Source organism: Protopterus annectens, chromosome 3.part0 (assembly GCF_019279795.1).
Source record: "Protopterus annectens isolate FY-2018-M chromosome 3.part0, PAN1.0, whole genome shotgun sequence".
NCBI lineage: Eukaryota > Metazoa > Chordata > Ceratodontiformes > Protopteridae > Protopterus > Protopterus annectens.
The window spans coordinates 1881576849-1881592087 of record NC_056731.1 but is presented as its reverse complement, the minus strand read 5'-3'; the positions used below and the strand labels follow the sequence as shown (position 1 = coordinate 1881592087).

Sequence of the window (15239 nt, the reverse complement as noted above, 5' to 3'; positions counted from 1 at the left end):
ATTATTTATGCATGGCTTGGATGGTTATTGGCATTTATGTTGATTATTCTTTACCTATTTCTGGCCCTCACGAAGTACTGTAACTATATCTGTTCCTGATTTGAATTATGATTGGCATTTTTTGTAAGATTTTACATTCTTTCAAAGTTTGTGCAGGATTTAGGATGCCCAAAGTGATTGGTAAGGATCAGGGACTACTTGACTCATCTTGAATACCATTTTAAAGGTAAACATGCATGGATATGTAATTTACGTTACTGCATGTGACTAAACTTGCAGTACTTAAAAGGGAGAGACAGAGATCATGCCACACCCCCACACCCCTTAACCTACCCACTGTCATAAAAATAAATTGCACTAAAAAGCTAATTAATTGTGTAACTGCAAAACAGAAACATCTGATAAGCCATATGTTGTGTGCAAAACTGTCTTAACCTGCATGAAGAGGGGGAGGCTACTACTAGTAAAGTGTATTAAGTGTACATTTTTTGTTTGTAACAAATTGTTAAAGTATTTCTATGGTTCTGGGAGGTAGGGAAGTTGTAGCCCCTTGTTATAATAGAATTACTGTAATTTTCAGATTTGTGGATGCTGGTAAACATTTCAAGACTACAAGCATGTTTGTTTACGTTCACTCTGGTGGGTGTGATTACATTTGTGCCACCTTGTGGGATTGCTTGTGGGTGGGGTTTGCTACTGCACATGGAGGAAGTCACTAGTCTACACAGTTTCTTTCAAACTTTTTGTGTAAAAAAAATAATTTACCTTCAGTCTGAAAAAATTATCCCCTTCACACGTGTGAGGTATTGTGGTAGGCGATGCTGTTGCAGATTTGAGGTTATTGCTCTGAATACTGCCTTAGTAACAATGCTGTGTTTAAATACTGTTTCTGTCTGAGATGTCTACCTACTCCTGTTATAACCGTAATTCATAAACTTTAGTACTTAAAACTTTATTACTCTGCATTGAAAGTAGATCTGCTTCATGAGTTAAAAAAAATGGCCAGGTTTAAAAAAGGACAGCTGTTACAGCCATGTGGTTAGCTTTATGAAACCTTATTGTGCAGGTGTGAAAACATCTGGTTATGAATCTGCATTCATCATCTTAAAAGCTAATTAATACCTTCAGTGGTTTTCAGTGTGCCCTAAAACTTAAGGTTGCTTTTTCAGTCATACAGAAAGTGAAAATACTGACATGGGATCTGGACACACTGATTTTTTGCAGACTTAAAATAATCTTTTTTTTTGTTTTTTTTTACGCCAGTGAATTGCAAGTTACTGGCACAGTGGTGCAGGGATTAGTGTTGTTGCCTCCCAGCAAGAGGTTCTATGGTCCAATTCTCAGCTGGGGTACCTTCTGTGTGGAATCTGCATGTCCTCCCTGTGTTCGCATGTGTTTCTCCTGGGTGCTGTGGTTTCCTCCCACATTCCAAAGACGTGTCTTGAGTCTTTCTCCCGGAGCTTCTGCTGAAAATGGGCTCTGCCCCAGTTGGACTTTCCTGGTAAACAAATGTTAAATAAAAAATAAATATTCATAGCATTGGATTACTTACTGTGTTCTGGGTAGCTGAGGATAAGAGAACAAAGTCCAAACTTTTTTTTATTGGAAGTCTCATCATTGTTTGATATGGTGGATTTCATGTTATTACCAAACTATCTGTAGGAACTGCGGTGGTGGTGCTGCGGTAGCATTGTCGCCTCACAGTAAAACGCTGTCCTGTTCAATTCTCAGCTAGAGCGTCTTCTGTGTGGAGACATGCGTGAATGGGCGTACCTTCGTTGAAGGTTGTGCGTCAGGGCCGGCAACTCGGCATGTAAAAATCTACTTCCAGTCATTAGCAGACCGGAGTTCCGCTATGGCGATCCCTAACCGGGAAAAGCCGAAAGACACAACAACCAAACCATCTGTAGGAGATGGCAGGCCTTTCTGGTACTGTCCTGGTGTGTTTCAAGCTCTTAGCATGCAAGGTTCAAAGAACAGTATGGAGGTTTTACTCTCAGGCTTCATTTTATGCTAACCTGTTTAGACCCTTCAAGCTGTGTGCTGCCTTCTCTGGTGTTCACAGTGTATATGTTACCACTGGGGGTTAGTGGCTTGGTTGTCATCCCTTTACTTGATTATATGAGAATGAAGAAAACTAGACCCCTGTAGTGTTTCTTCATGCAATAGTTGCATCATTTGACGGTTGCTGCATCTTTTGACAGGTTTAGGCAATCAGTGAAGTGGTTTTCATGTAGTTGAACACAAACGAGCAATCTAGGTGGCAGTCAAAACTTCTGTCTAGCAGTGGTTATTTGTCTACCACCACTTTTTTGTTAATTTCATTTGTAAATGGGTCTGCCACTCCCTTAACCCCCCATTCTCTTATACTTAGCATTTTTTTAAAAGTAGAGAGTGGTGGGGTTAAAGGAAAGGCAGTCCCGATTACAAATGTTAGTCTCTTTTCATCTTTGTATCTTTTCTTTGCCAAATTTTAGATTCTTCTGGGAAGTGTGGGGGACCTGGTACTATAGCTCTCAACATTATGAAGCTGCAATTCAGACGGATAACAGCAATTCCAACACTTGCACGCTTAAAGTTCTACATACCTGAGGATAACAAGTTATGATCCTAAGGATTTCAGCAGCAGCCCTAGTTTTTTACTAATCACTTTGTATATTGCGTCTTTTCAGAGGTAGCCCTAATTTTCTACTAATTACTTTGAATGTTGTGACTTTGTATACATGTGTTCCTCCTGTTGAAGGCTTCATGGCAGTATAAAGTGCCTTCAGATTTTACTTATGAGTACTACTTGTATCATGCACATGGAACTTTGTTTATTTGATTTGTTCCTGTTTGAGTTGACATGCCTTCAATTGATTCCAAGGTGTAATTGTGGAGCATTGTCCCCAACATCATTATGATTTGTGGATCACTAATTAACATTCTCTATTCTTCTACCGGTCTAGTTTTGGATAGCCACCTACTGAGTGCATCTGACATGATGGGGATTGTGGGTGTTGCCCTTGACTAGGTTGTAATCCTATCTGATTAGATACCCACACTGACCTGATTGCAACCCTCTAAAAAGGTCAGATTGTAATGGCACGTAGCTTGATGAGGCCTTGATGAGACTGCTATAGTGCCCTAGAGTAAGGCAGAGGGCAATCCACTTCACATTCACCATCCAAATACAAATCAATTAATTTGTACAGTTGCAGTATTGGTCCTTTAATAACACTGAAACTCATAATTTGTAGTGTTTTGGCATAAACTCTCCTGCAGAGCTGGCTGTAATTAATGGTACCACCTGCTAGTCAAGATTTTGTTAGTTTTACTTTGTTTTAAAACTTCGTTGTTGAGCTTAGTCACAATGATTTCCAAACATCATGAAACCTAGGTAGTGGTAGCCAGGAAAAGTATTGCCCAGACCCACCTCATTTCTACCCTTTTCTACGCCTCTGCTATATATACTGACCTTTCAAAAAACAACATTTCCAAACTTTCTACCTGTTATAGTAGCATAGCTAGATTCATTACATGTACTCCCTTTAAAACTCACCACTGTCTTAACCTCAAACATCTAGGATGGCTAGAATTGCAGAACCACATACTCTGTCAACAGTTACTTATCACTCAAAAGATCCTACATCACCCCCATAATACCCCTATCCTCACTAATCTGATTTCACCATACAAAAATCTAGCTACTCTACGTTCTGCTAATAAACTCCTGGTCTCCTTGATTAAATCTAACAACAAAGCTGGTGACTCACTTTTCACAAACACTACAGGTAAAAACTGGAATCAGCTCCCTCCTGAACTATCTACCCTAGCTTCTATTTCTCTATTCAAAAAACATATTAAAGAACATCTTAAAACACAGTGGCTTTGCCCTTGTGCTAACCCAGACTGAAATGTATTTCCCCTCCTACTCATACCCCTTTCCCTGCCCTTCTAACTTAGGCCTCTAACCCAGGCCTCCTAATCTTGTTTCTTTTTTTCATAGTAAGAGGATAAATCATAAGGACTTTACTCTGTTGTGCTCATACCCACTTTATGTTTAGTACAACTGTCTTGTTCTACGTAATTTAACTTTTAGCATAATGTCTATATTCTATAATTACATCACTGTATTTTTTGCTTTTAACCAATGCTACCACTGTACTGTGTTTTTTTTTTTTTTTTACATGTCTTTGTTATATTATTGTTATATATTGTTAACTTTGTTTTACTGTTCATGCTTGGAGCTTTTCTCCCGGGCCTCTACTGAAAATGGACATCTATCCAGTTAGACTAGCCCGGTCAACAAATGTAAAATAAAATAAATAAAATAAAAATAGTGTTCTAAAGCAACAGGCCTTTATTCATCACAGACAAGCGATCCTCAGTAACAAAAAAATTACAAATATTTGCTACTGAGGATCACTTTTCTGTGACAAATAAAGGCTTATTGCTTTGGAACATTACCTGGGTTTCCTAACTTTTGGAAGTTATTGTGACGAAGTTTAAGACCACTATTTTGTTTTTTTATTTTCTTCCTCAACACTAGTGGTGGTGAGGTTGGAACTACACAGGTTCCTGCGCTTGTTCATTTTTTTTATTTTTATTTTGTTTACAACCATTTGGAGACACTGCATATCCTTCTGGTTTATTTTCCTCTATCCTGTCATTAAATATGGTACAATATTCTGCCTTCCATTGCTTGTTTGAGGTAGTGACACGTCACAGCTAATCAGAATCGACTTTGATTTGGTTTGGAATCTATTGATGGGAAAGTCCGCTGGGTCAGGAACCCATTTTCAGTGGAGGCCCGGGGAGAAAAGCTCCACAATTAATACAGTCAAATAAAAATATAGACACATGTCTATATATGCCGTTGTGATGTGATAAGGTTACATTAAGACAGTCGCTAGCATAATGTTAGCTATAAATTTAGAGTTGATTCATGTGTGGTGACAGGAGGGAAAACAACAGCTTAAAAAGATGTGCCCATATTGGAGAAAATAAACTGAAAGACAATAAAATCTTTGCAAATTAGTGGATAGAAACGATTAGAAAGATTAATGAAATGAGTCATGGAAGGGTAGAATGTAACCATCACAATGATTCGCAAGGCTTTAAAGTCTTAGCACTGTGCATTTAGAATGGATGTTAGTATTCCTTATTTCATGGATATTGGGTTTGCAGTGGTGGGAGCTAAAACAGTGAAGGAATATTTTATGGTCTTAAGGGAAAATGGTTCTCTCCACTAGGGATAGTCCAGGCATCTCCAGGTAATCTCATTTGGCTTTCTGGAACACCTTAGTGATTGGCTGTTTCATACTCTGCACCACTTGTTGCGTCTTTCAGTTTTCCCCGGTTAGGGATCGCCACAGCGGAACTCTGGTCCGCTAATGATTAGCAGTAGATTTTTACGTGCCGAGTTGCCAGCCCTGATGCACAACCTTCAACAAAGGTATGCCCATTCACGCATGTCTCCACGCAGAAGACTCTCTAGCTGAGAATCAAACCGGACAGCGTCTTACTGTGAGGTGACAATGCTACCGCAGCACCACCACTTGTGGTGATGTAAAATGTTACTTTGTAGCAGTTGTATAATAGCCTTAAGAGTGCCCTTTGAAGTTGTGAGCTCATTCTGTGTAGCAGTGCCCCGATCAGGCATGTATAAGGTTTGTCAGTGATGGGAGGTTTTGTTAACCTCAGCATTCATAATTTAGTGGCGGTGCATGATGTCGGAGCATGAAGGTTGCAATAGGCAAAGTCTGTCTAATATGAGGTCTTTGACTAACTCAGTAGTAAACCACTAATGGAGCTGTATGTTTAGCCCCCTCAGACTAAGGCAAGACATTTGACGTAATACTGTACAAAAAGTTAGTGGAGGAATCAGACAGTTATGGAGTAGATCACAGTGTAATAGAATGGGTGTGACCTTAGCAAGGCAAAGTACATATACAGGGTCCTAGTAATTTAGGAAATAGAGTCCATTCAGATGAAAGGATAGTAACCCATGGAGGTACCACAGAGGATGAGTACTCAGGCCACTCCCTTTCCATGTCTTCATGAATGACAGTGGAATTGGTCTGGAAGTAAAATAATGCAGCATTAGGCAAAGTATATATACAGGGTCCTAGTAATTTAGGAAATGGAGTCCATTCAGATGAAAGGATAGTAACCCATGGAGGTACCACAGAGGATGAGTACTCAGGCCACTCCCTTTCTATGTCTTCATGAATGACAGTGGAATTGGTCTGGAAGTAAAATAATGCAGCATTGCTGATGTCACAGAGATGTGCAAAAGAGTTGACGCACAACAAGATATAGAAAGCAACAAAAGAGTCTTTGTAAGACCTATGAAGTGGTCTAAATCATGTCAGATTAAATCCAGTGATAAAATAATGCTTCTGGTTAACAGTCCCAATACGCTTGGAACAACGCTGGATAAGTGGTCTATGAACTTTGATGGGCTAAATTCAATAAAATAATAATGCATTTGGGTAGCTATAACCTGCAGGAGTCCACCGACAGAGATAAAGCAGTAATGACCAGTATAAAAAGGGACTTGGGAATGTTTGTATCTTATAATCTAAATGTAAACAAGCTTTCATTGAGAAACCAAGCACGTATTAACACATATGGATATAAAATGAAAACCTATACAATTAATTGTTTTTCAGTTGTTATTACTGGAACAATTTGTTCCTTAATATTAGGACCTTAACCAACAAGATCACCTCTAAAAAACCTTCTCAAAGCCCACTTAAACTAGTTCATGGAATTGTATATGTTCAGAACCAGACTAAAAACCCAACTCATTTACCTAGCAACCTAACCAAACCTACCTCAACTTACCTAGCTACTCATAGGTACTGTCACCTCTGTCTTCCACTGCCCATTCATATTATTCATTCTTTATATACTTTTACTTAATCTGTCTCCACCGTTCCCTACCCACAACCCTCTACTAATTTTCCCATTGCATATATTTTATTGTATTCTCACCTCCTCAGTCGAATACATCACTATATCTTACTATCTCTACCAACACAAATTTGTTGTTTAAAATAAAATATTTCTTGTAATATTTCTTATTATATACTTATCTCTTGTTATATTACCTGTAATATTTATTGTTACATTTTTGTAATGTTTATTAAACTGTGGAGCTTTACTCCCTGGGCCTCTGCTGAAAGTGGGCCAATGGCCCAGTCGGACTTTCCCGGTAAAAAAATGTAAAGTAATAATAATAAAATAGTAAATTAGAGCATATGTGTTATTGTAATAGTTAGGATGCTTGCTTCACATATTGTACCAGAACATTTTCTGACACGATGATGAAAAAAGTCAAAAATTATGGAAATATAAGTGATCCATATGTTGGTAGTATTTTTCCTAAATATGTGTCAGTGGCTTATAACAGATGAGAGAAATATTAGGGACTCTTTGGTGCATAGCCATTACTTTCATAAAATGAAGGTAAATGTTTATGTTGATGGAATCTTGTTATGTAAGGGCACTTTTCCCTGTGAACATTGTTGTAGCTGATGTGTTCTGGTAAATGAATTTTGAAATGTTAATAATAAGTATTTTGAAGTAACTCAGACTTTTTCTTGTGATTAGATAGCAGTAATGTATGCACTAAGGTGTTCTTGCAATTTAGTATATATTGGGCAAATTAAGAGAAAGCTTAAAAATAGATTGCAGGAACATATTGAGAATATTATATTTAACAAGAAAACTAGATTTCTTGCTATGCAATTCACCCAGTCCAACAGGAGTAATAGTGTTTACTAGAGGCAACAGTTTTACAGCACGTAGTTCTAATGGAAGACAGTGGTATAATATTCAAGAGTAATTGCTATATAAAAAATTGTTCATTTTAAAGTTTAGGATGTTGGACGTTAGCAATGGATGGGCTTAGAAAATGGTTTTGTTGTAGCTTTCACTTTAACTGAAAAGCATTTGAGTAACTTGGAGTGCTTGTGTTTTAAATGGTTATGTTTTAATTTTGTGTGTGTGTGTGTGTGTGTGTGTGTGTGTGTGTGTGTGTGTGTGTGTGTTATATACACACACATTCACCCATATATATGTTTGTGTGTTCATTATTTCTCCATGAAGGTGTTAGCCGAAGACCTATATTTTAATGTAAAAAGTTATGTCTTAATAAATTGTTTTTCAGAGTGTTCCTGTCATTTTATTATTTTATTTTTGTGTACTATGGTTTGAGTGCTGTTGTGAATATAATTACCTTAGAAATCATATGTTGACATTATGCATTTTTCTCTTCATGAATTAGTGTGTCTTGCTTGTTCCATTTTGGGCTGATGTTTGCATTTTCAACTAAAGTCTGCTATTCTATTCCCTGTTATAGAAACCTACTCAAAATGGCAGCAGTGTCCTTATTTAAAAAGGCAGCCCGGTGGACAGCAGCAAATGTTCATGAACAAAATTGTGTTCTTTTGGCAGGATCATGCATGATTTGGATGGACAGTGTGGTCTTTATTGGCTGTCTGGGTATGTTGTGTTCCTCTGAGGATCCAGATTCTCAATAATGTAGTGTATTGAATGTCTCAGTTGCATACCATTACATATCAAGCAGAATGCTTCACTGGTAAACTTTGAAAACAGTCTGAATGATTGGATGAGTGATGACAAATTTTCACCTGAGATATTTGGGGATAATACACTTAAGGGGAGGACAGTATTATTCTCTCACCAATATTGGGCGATAAGGCTGAGCTTCTTGATGGTCTTTTGGCTGTCAGCTTAGTAAGAACCCACAAGCTTATTTATTTTGGACTTATTAATTTATTTATTTTGGATCATGGGATTACAGGATATAAGTTAATTTTTCCATCTTTTTTAAACTGCTTTTGGTGTGCATAGTGGGCCAGATTCTAAAATATTTGCTTGCAGCGAAAGGGACTAACTCCACTGAAGCCTGCTTTATAGATTTAGTCCTAGTAACTCACTTAGCAAGTCTTCTGGAGTCTGGTTGCTGGTGTGTGATACATTTGATTTGCTCTCTTCTCATTTTTCTTCTGAGCACCTGAAACCCTGCATTGTCTTCCTTCTCAGAAGACGATATGCTGATATCTATTGGCCAACAGAAATAATATTGCAAGGCAAAGATGGCACAGAATTCTTAATCCATAGTTTTAGCTATTAAGGATAGAAGTGATCTTCATCAGACTTGGCCTGAAGCATAAACATCAAAGCTGCTGAAATAGGTGCACTGTTGAGCTTTTAGAATGATCCCTGCTTGTTTTTGCACACTCTGCTGTAATCCTTCTTTTACTTAAATATCTGTAGTTTAAATGTTGTGTGTACTTGAAGTTCATGTTTTAATCTTCACTGAGAAATGACTGCTCTGTGATATCAATGCTTTTTAATGAAGTGCTAGTACTTCAGAGAAGATAATCATAGAATCTAAGTAAAACTGATTGATTTATGCCATATTTGCTGATGTAGACGAATAGAGCCCTGACTGTGGCCATGTGACCTCAGTTCAGATAGATGCTTAGACCTAGGGGAAGCGAGGAGTGATGCAACTTTGCTGGCTGTCCTCTCTTTAGAGTTGAAGGTGCATGTCCAGGAACTCACTCCTGTGGTAGAAACCTTGATGAAGATCAGAGATAACATGGGAGTACTGACTTTAAGGGAGCGGGGGCAGACATTTGAGGTTATGCCACCTGCGGAAGCAGCTGTATACTCTTGCAGATGCAACCATTGCAGGTTAAAGTCTGTACACAGTATGTGCAGTGATGGAGTGCAAAACCCCAGGCCATGGATGGGTGACACCTCCACTGCCCAGCACTCCCCCATGGGAGGAACAAATGGTTATAGGGCTGTTGCCTCCAGGAGCAATGATTGTTGCTACTGTTTTGAAAGTAACCCAGGCTAAGCCCGAAATTGCTCCTACTTTGATTCATAGGTTGGCACTAGGCTATCAGCCCTAGGGCCTATACAAGCCTAGCGATAACAATTCCCTGGCTATTTCTTCCCACACTATTTACTTCCCTGGACCCCTGTCTAGCAGGGCGACTGATGTGATCCCCGGGGTGAATTTCCTTTCTCCCATCCAATCGTCAAGGTTCCTTTTGAAGAGGGCCAAAGAGGCACTCTGCTTGACATGTATGGGCAATCTATTCCAGAGTCTGGGGAGTCTCTGGGTCAGGAACCTATCCCTCCAGCATGTTTTGTTTATTGTGATGACAAGGTTTAGATCCCTGGAGCGTGTGGCTCTGAGGGATTGGGATTTCTTTAAGTGTAGCATGTCCAACAGCTCTGGGTTTGACATGGCCTTGTATGTTAAGCAGAGATCGCCTCTGAGTAGACGATATGCGACAGAGTATAGCTGGATTTTTTTTAAGGCGGTCAGCGTAGGGCATCTGCTTTAGGCCTGTGATTCATTTAGTGAGGTATTTCTGTGGCCTTTCCAGTTGTTGCAGATGTCTTGAGAGGTACATGCCAAATGGGGCGTTGTATTCTATAATGGGTCTAATGAGGGATGAGTACAGTGGGACAATGACCTCCTTTTTTCTGGATGAAAAGCCCTTAGTGATGAGGTGTGCCACATAGAAGGATTTCCTGACTGTTGTGGCGATGTGGTTATCGAAGGTGAGACCACTATCCACCTGTGTCCCTAAGTCTCTTATCACACTTTTGGTGTTTAGTGTACTGCCACCTATATGGTAATTCATGGATACATGTTTTTTCCCAAAGGGGATAACTATACATTTCTTGGCATTGAGCTTGAGCCCATGGCTCTGGCACCAAGCATCAGTTTCTGTAAGGCCGTTTTGTAGAGTATCCACATCATTTGGGGATTCAATAATGGCTCCCAGTTTGCAGTCATCTGCGAACTTTGTTATCCAGAGTCCCTTAGTGTTGGCCTGTACTTCAGAGAAGTAGATTCCAAACAAGAGTGGTCCCAGGACTGAGCCCTGAGGTACTCCACTTGTCACTTGTCTGGAGCTGGATTTGGAGTCTGCTACTTTTACAGTGTGGGTTCTATCAGTAAGCCAGTTAGCAACCCATTGGGTGACGTAGGGATTAATGTCCAGCTTAGTAAGTTTATCTATGATTCCAGAGTGGGGAATGGTGTCAAAGGCCTTGGCAAGGTCTAGATAGGCTGTGTGGACCACCTTACCCTTGTCCATGGCTCTGGAGACTGATTCAAAGAAGTCAATCAGGTTCAGGAGACAAGATCAGCCCTTCACGAACCCAAACTGGGTGGCGTCCAGTGTTTGAAGGTTGCCAATGTCTTTGTTTATAAATTCCATGATAATACGCTCCATGGCCTTGCAGATAAGGCTTGCCAGACTGATGGGATGGTAGTTTCCGGGATCCAAGGTGGATCCCCCCTTGTGGAGTGGGATAACTGTAGCTCTGCACCACTCAGTGGGCACGAAACCTGAGGTGAGGCTATGATTAAACATGACACTTAGGTGAGGTGCCAGTTCATATTGTAGTTCATGTAGTACACAGCCCAGGATGTCATCTGGTCCCATGAATGCTGTATTCTTAGCTTTGGAGAGTGTGTTTTTTACCTGTGTGGCCGTTATTACCGGAATTTGGCAGTCTTCCGGTATTGAGATGGGCCATTTAGGGAGTGAGAGGGGGGGTGAAGTTGGCACTGAATCGATCTGCCAGGATATTGGCAATATCCTTGGGATCAGTATATTTAATGCCATTCTGTTTTAGCTCAGAGCAGATCTGAGCATTGCCATTTGGATTCTTGACATAGTTATAGAATGCCTTGTGATTGTCTTTGTAATCTTTGGCAATTTTATTTTCGTAACTAGCTTTGGAGGATTTTATGAGCGATCTCAGTTTCTTACTGAGGCTGGTAAGGAAGTTTTTTGCATCCTGGGATTTTCCTCTTTTCTGCAACAGTTTCTTCCTTTTGTTGTAAAGTTTGTTTATGGCAGGGGACCACCAGATTGGCTTCCTATTTTTGGATGAGAGCATCTTGGTTCTATTTGGGATGGCACGATTCATGCATGAGTGGATGTGCTCGTACAGTGCCTTAGTGTAGGATTCAGCAGTTGAACTTTCAGTTCCCGTCTGCATGGGTGTCATGAAGTTTGTCACTTCTGACTTGAGTAGCATGAAGTTGACTTTGGAGAAGTTTTTTATGGAGGTTTCCTTACTGGGGTGGGATGTGGATGTTAAGGGTGATTAGCTTATGGTCAGACCTGACTAACGAGGGGGTGACCATAGGTGTGGAGCATCGATTTCCCATGTTGGTAATGACCAGGTCTAGGATATTGGAGCTGCTGGTGGGACTATGGATTAGTTGATCCAGGGCATTGGAATTTATGAATTCCAAGAACCGTTGGGCAAAGGTGTTGGTACATGAGTAGTTTTCCCAGTTAATGGCAGGGTAGTTAAAATCACCCAGTATTAGGGTGTTTGGTTCTATCTTAATATTTTCCAGTATGTTTAGAAAGGTGTAGTGAGAATCTTGGGGTATGGTGGGGGATCTGTAGCAAGCTACAATTTGGATTGCAGTCTTACCTAGTGTTAGTTGCACCTGGAAAATTTCAGACACGTTGTGTTGGGCAACTAGCCTGGTGGTGTGAATATCCTTGGTGAATATTGACACTCCTCCACCTTTAGCCCGGGAACCAAAATATAAATGTCTCCAGTGTGAGTTGTATGGTATTGCTGTGGCATGCTCTTTGATGTGCAGCACATGTAGACCTCACTAGTGACCTAGTAATCTGTCATGTGAGTTTGGAAGGAACAGCTTCCAAGAACTTCATTATAATCTTGAGATGTTGCAACGCCCACAAGATCATTTTGAAGTTCTGCCTAAAGCTGTGCCAATATCAATCAGCAGAACAGTTTTATTTCTGACTGTTATCCCATGAGTGCCACCTATTTAAAAATAAGTCACTGTGCTCACTGGTTGTGGCTACTAGAATGTTAAAACTGTCAAGGCAGAGGGATGGAGCCATGACTGTGAACCAGGTGACCTAGCTTCACCTAGCAGACCCAGTCCCTTAAGGGTCTGGTGGGGGAGGAGGTAGTGGTCATCTGAAGCCTGACTCTGTTTGACATCATTGCTTGTTGAACACTGAGATGATATTGACAGTAGGGCATAAGAAATAAATAAGTAAATATATACTAAGAGAGGATAATAGCTTACTTCAGCCTGACTCTTGGTCATGCTGGCAGCGTGACTACTTCTGCTTAATGGAGTAATAGAAATTGGGCTAAAAATTGTAAAGTCAGTCTTTCATTCTGTTGTATGACATGTATGGAAAAAGATAAGCTGCCATCTTGCTTAGCTTTTCTGCAGTTAGTGTGAATGCATGTCAGTACTTATCTTGTGTTTTGCAGTAAGCTGCAGACACTACATTCCTTCCATAGTTGTACTTATTTAATTTATATACATTTAATTTATGTTCTAACTGCTTCTCTGATTCAAGGAATATATTTGCTTAAGGATGACCTACAAATGCTGAAGATGCTTTAGTCCCTTTGCTGGCATCAGTAACATTTCATTAAATATATTTCTTTATTTTTGTGGCCCTTGACAAAGACCGGACTGAAAATGCTTTGTTTTAAGCCTAAATTCATTAGAGAAGAAGGGATTGGAAGAGACTGGGAAAGGGAGTAGCTTTTTATGTGCAATTAGTTGGTGGTCTTCCTTGTTATTAATGAGGTTGAAACCATAGTGAAGCATACACATCTCGTCAATTTTGAGTAACCTTATCTAAGGCTGTAGTGAACTGAACTGTAGCAGCCTGACTTTGTGGATAGACTAGATAGTGACACAGACAAATCAAGTTCTGTTAGTAGCTCTGTTTCTGGAAGGGATGGCGGAATAGGAATAGAGCAGCTGATGGCAGATCGCCCATCCTAAGAGAGGGATAGGTAGATCCACAAGGGTGATCACCAAGCAAAACCCAACATGACACTAAAAGCAGCCAGCGCTGGGGCTGTGAGCTTGTTGATGTCATGCCATTGATGGTTGTTCTTATTGTGCATGTGGAAGCATGCATGCACATGGGGAAGGCCTAACCTGCTACTGTGGTGATGATACAGCTGCTCACTTCAGCCAGCTGGGGAATGTGGTTAGGCCTTAATAGGAAACACCCTAATGTTGTTGTTGTTGTTGTGTTTTTCGACTTATCCCGGTTAGGGATCGCCACAGTGGAATTCCGATCCGCTAATGTTTGGTAGTGGATTTTTACGTGCCGAGTTACCAGCCCTTCAACGGCACGCTCATTCATGCATGCCTCCACACACAAGACGCTCTAGCTGAGAATAGAACAGGACAACGTCTTGCTGTGAGGCAACAACGCTACCGCAGCACCCTAATACTATATGTAAATCAGGGCTTCCAAGCCACCGCTTGGGGTGACTGGCAGAAGTGGGAACTTAGGTGGGGGATTACCGGTGATAGAAGTTGTCTTGTGGGTTCTTTAGGGTTGCTTGTCTTTATGGTCTGGGATGGAGTTTGGCCTCAGCAAGGATGATGATCCACATCATAAACAGGCTGGATAACTGCCTCCTCCACTAAGTCCTTGTCTGACTCAGTGGTCACAGATGAATGGGGTGAGACTCCCTGAAAAACTGCTGTTGGTAAGTAGGTAAGAAGTTAAAAAGTATATAGAAAAACTGAGCAGAAGAAAAACTCAAGCCATGGGAGGTCTGCAAAATGGTATTTTTTGTCTGTAGGCTGTAGTCAGTTTATTAGAAATCTGTTAAACTGGGGAACTGTTAAAGTATTGTGACTGCCACCAGAATGAGCAGTATGAAAAGTTTTGTTTACTGTTGTTCTTATTCAGCATTTCTTAGCAGTGCCCTTTCTTTCACGTCTGTGTAACACAGAAATGGTATTTCCTTTTTGAAGCATTGCTTCTATTCACCTGGGAAGGAGGCAGGACAGACCAGCAGACAAGCCATCATCTGAAAACTTGGGGGATTTTTCCATACCTTAATAACCCTGCCCCTGCGTGCTAATAGTCTTGTTCCTCGAAGGATGGGTGGGCAATGAGAGGGCCAGAGGATGAGCTTGTGCCCCACCCCCAGGGGTGGAGATGCCTGTCTCTCTGTTCATTCTACTCCACTAGCTTGTTATCCTTTCCATGAGCCACAACCCCCCCCCCCTTTGCTCACTGGGCAATGTGCAACATGCCCCCACCTCTGGAGTAAGAACACCCATCCTGCCTGCTGCTCCCTCAGTCATCTGAGCCACTGCTCAAACTCAGGTCGATGGGGCTGTGGTCAGGGCTTTATCCACG

At 40.6% G+C, this 15239-nt stretch overlaps 1 protein-coding gene across 1 annotated transcript in view; it reads left to right on the top strand.

Moving 5' to 3' along the window:
* Positions 1-15239, top strand: part of LOC122797151 (zinc finger protein 345-like) — a 118848-nt gene that overhangs the window by 632 nt on the left and 102977 nt on the right. The gene's annotated exons all lie outside the window — the stretch shown is intronic.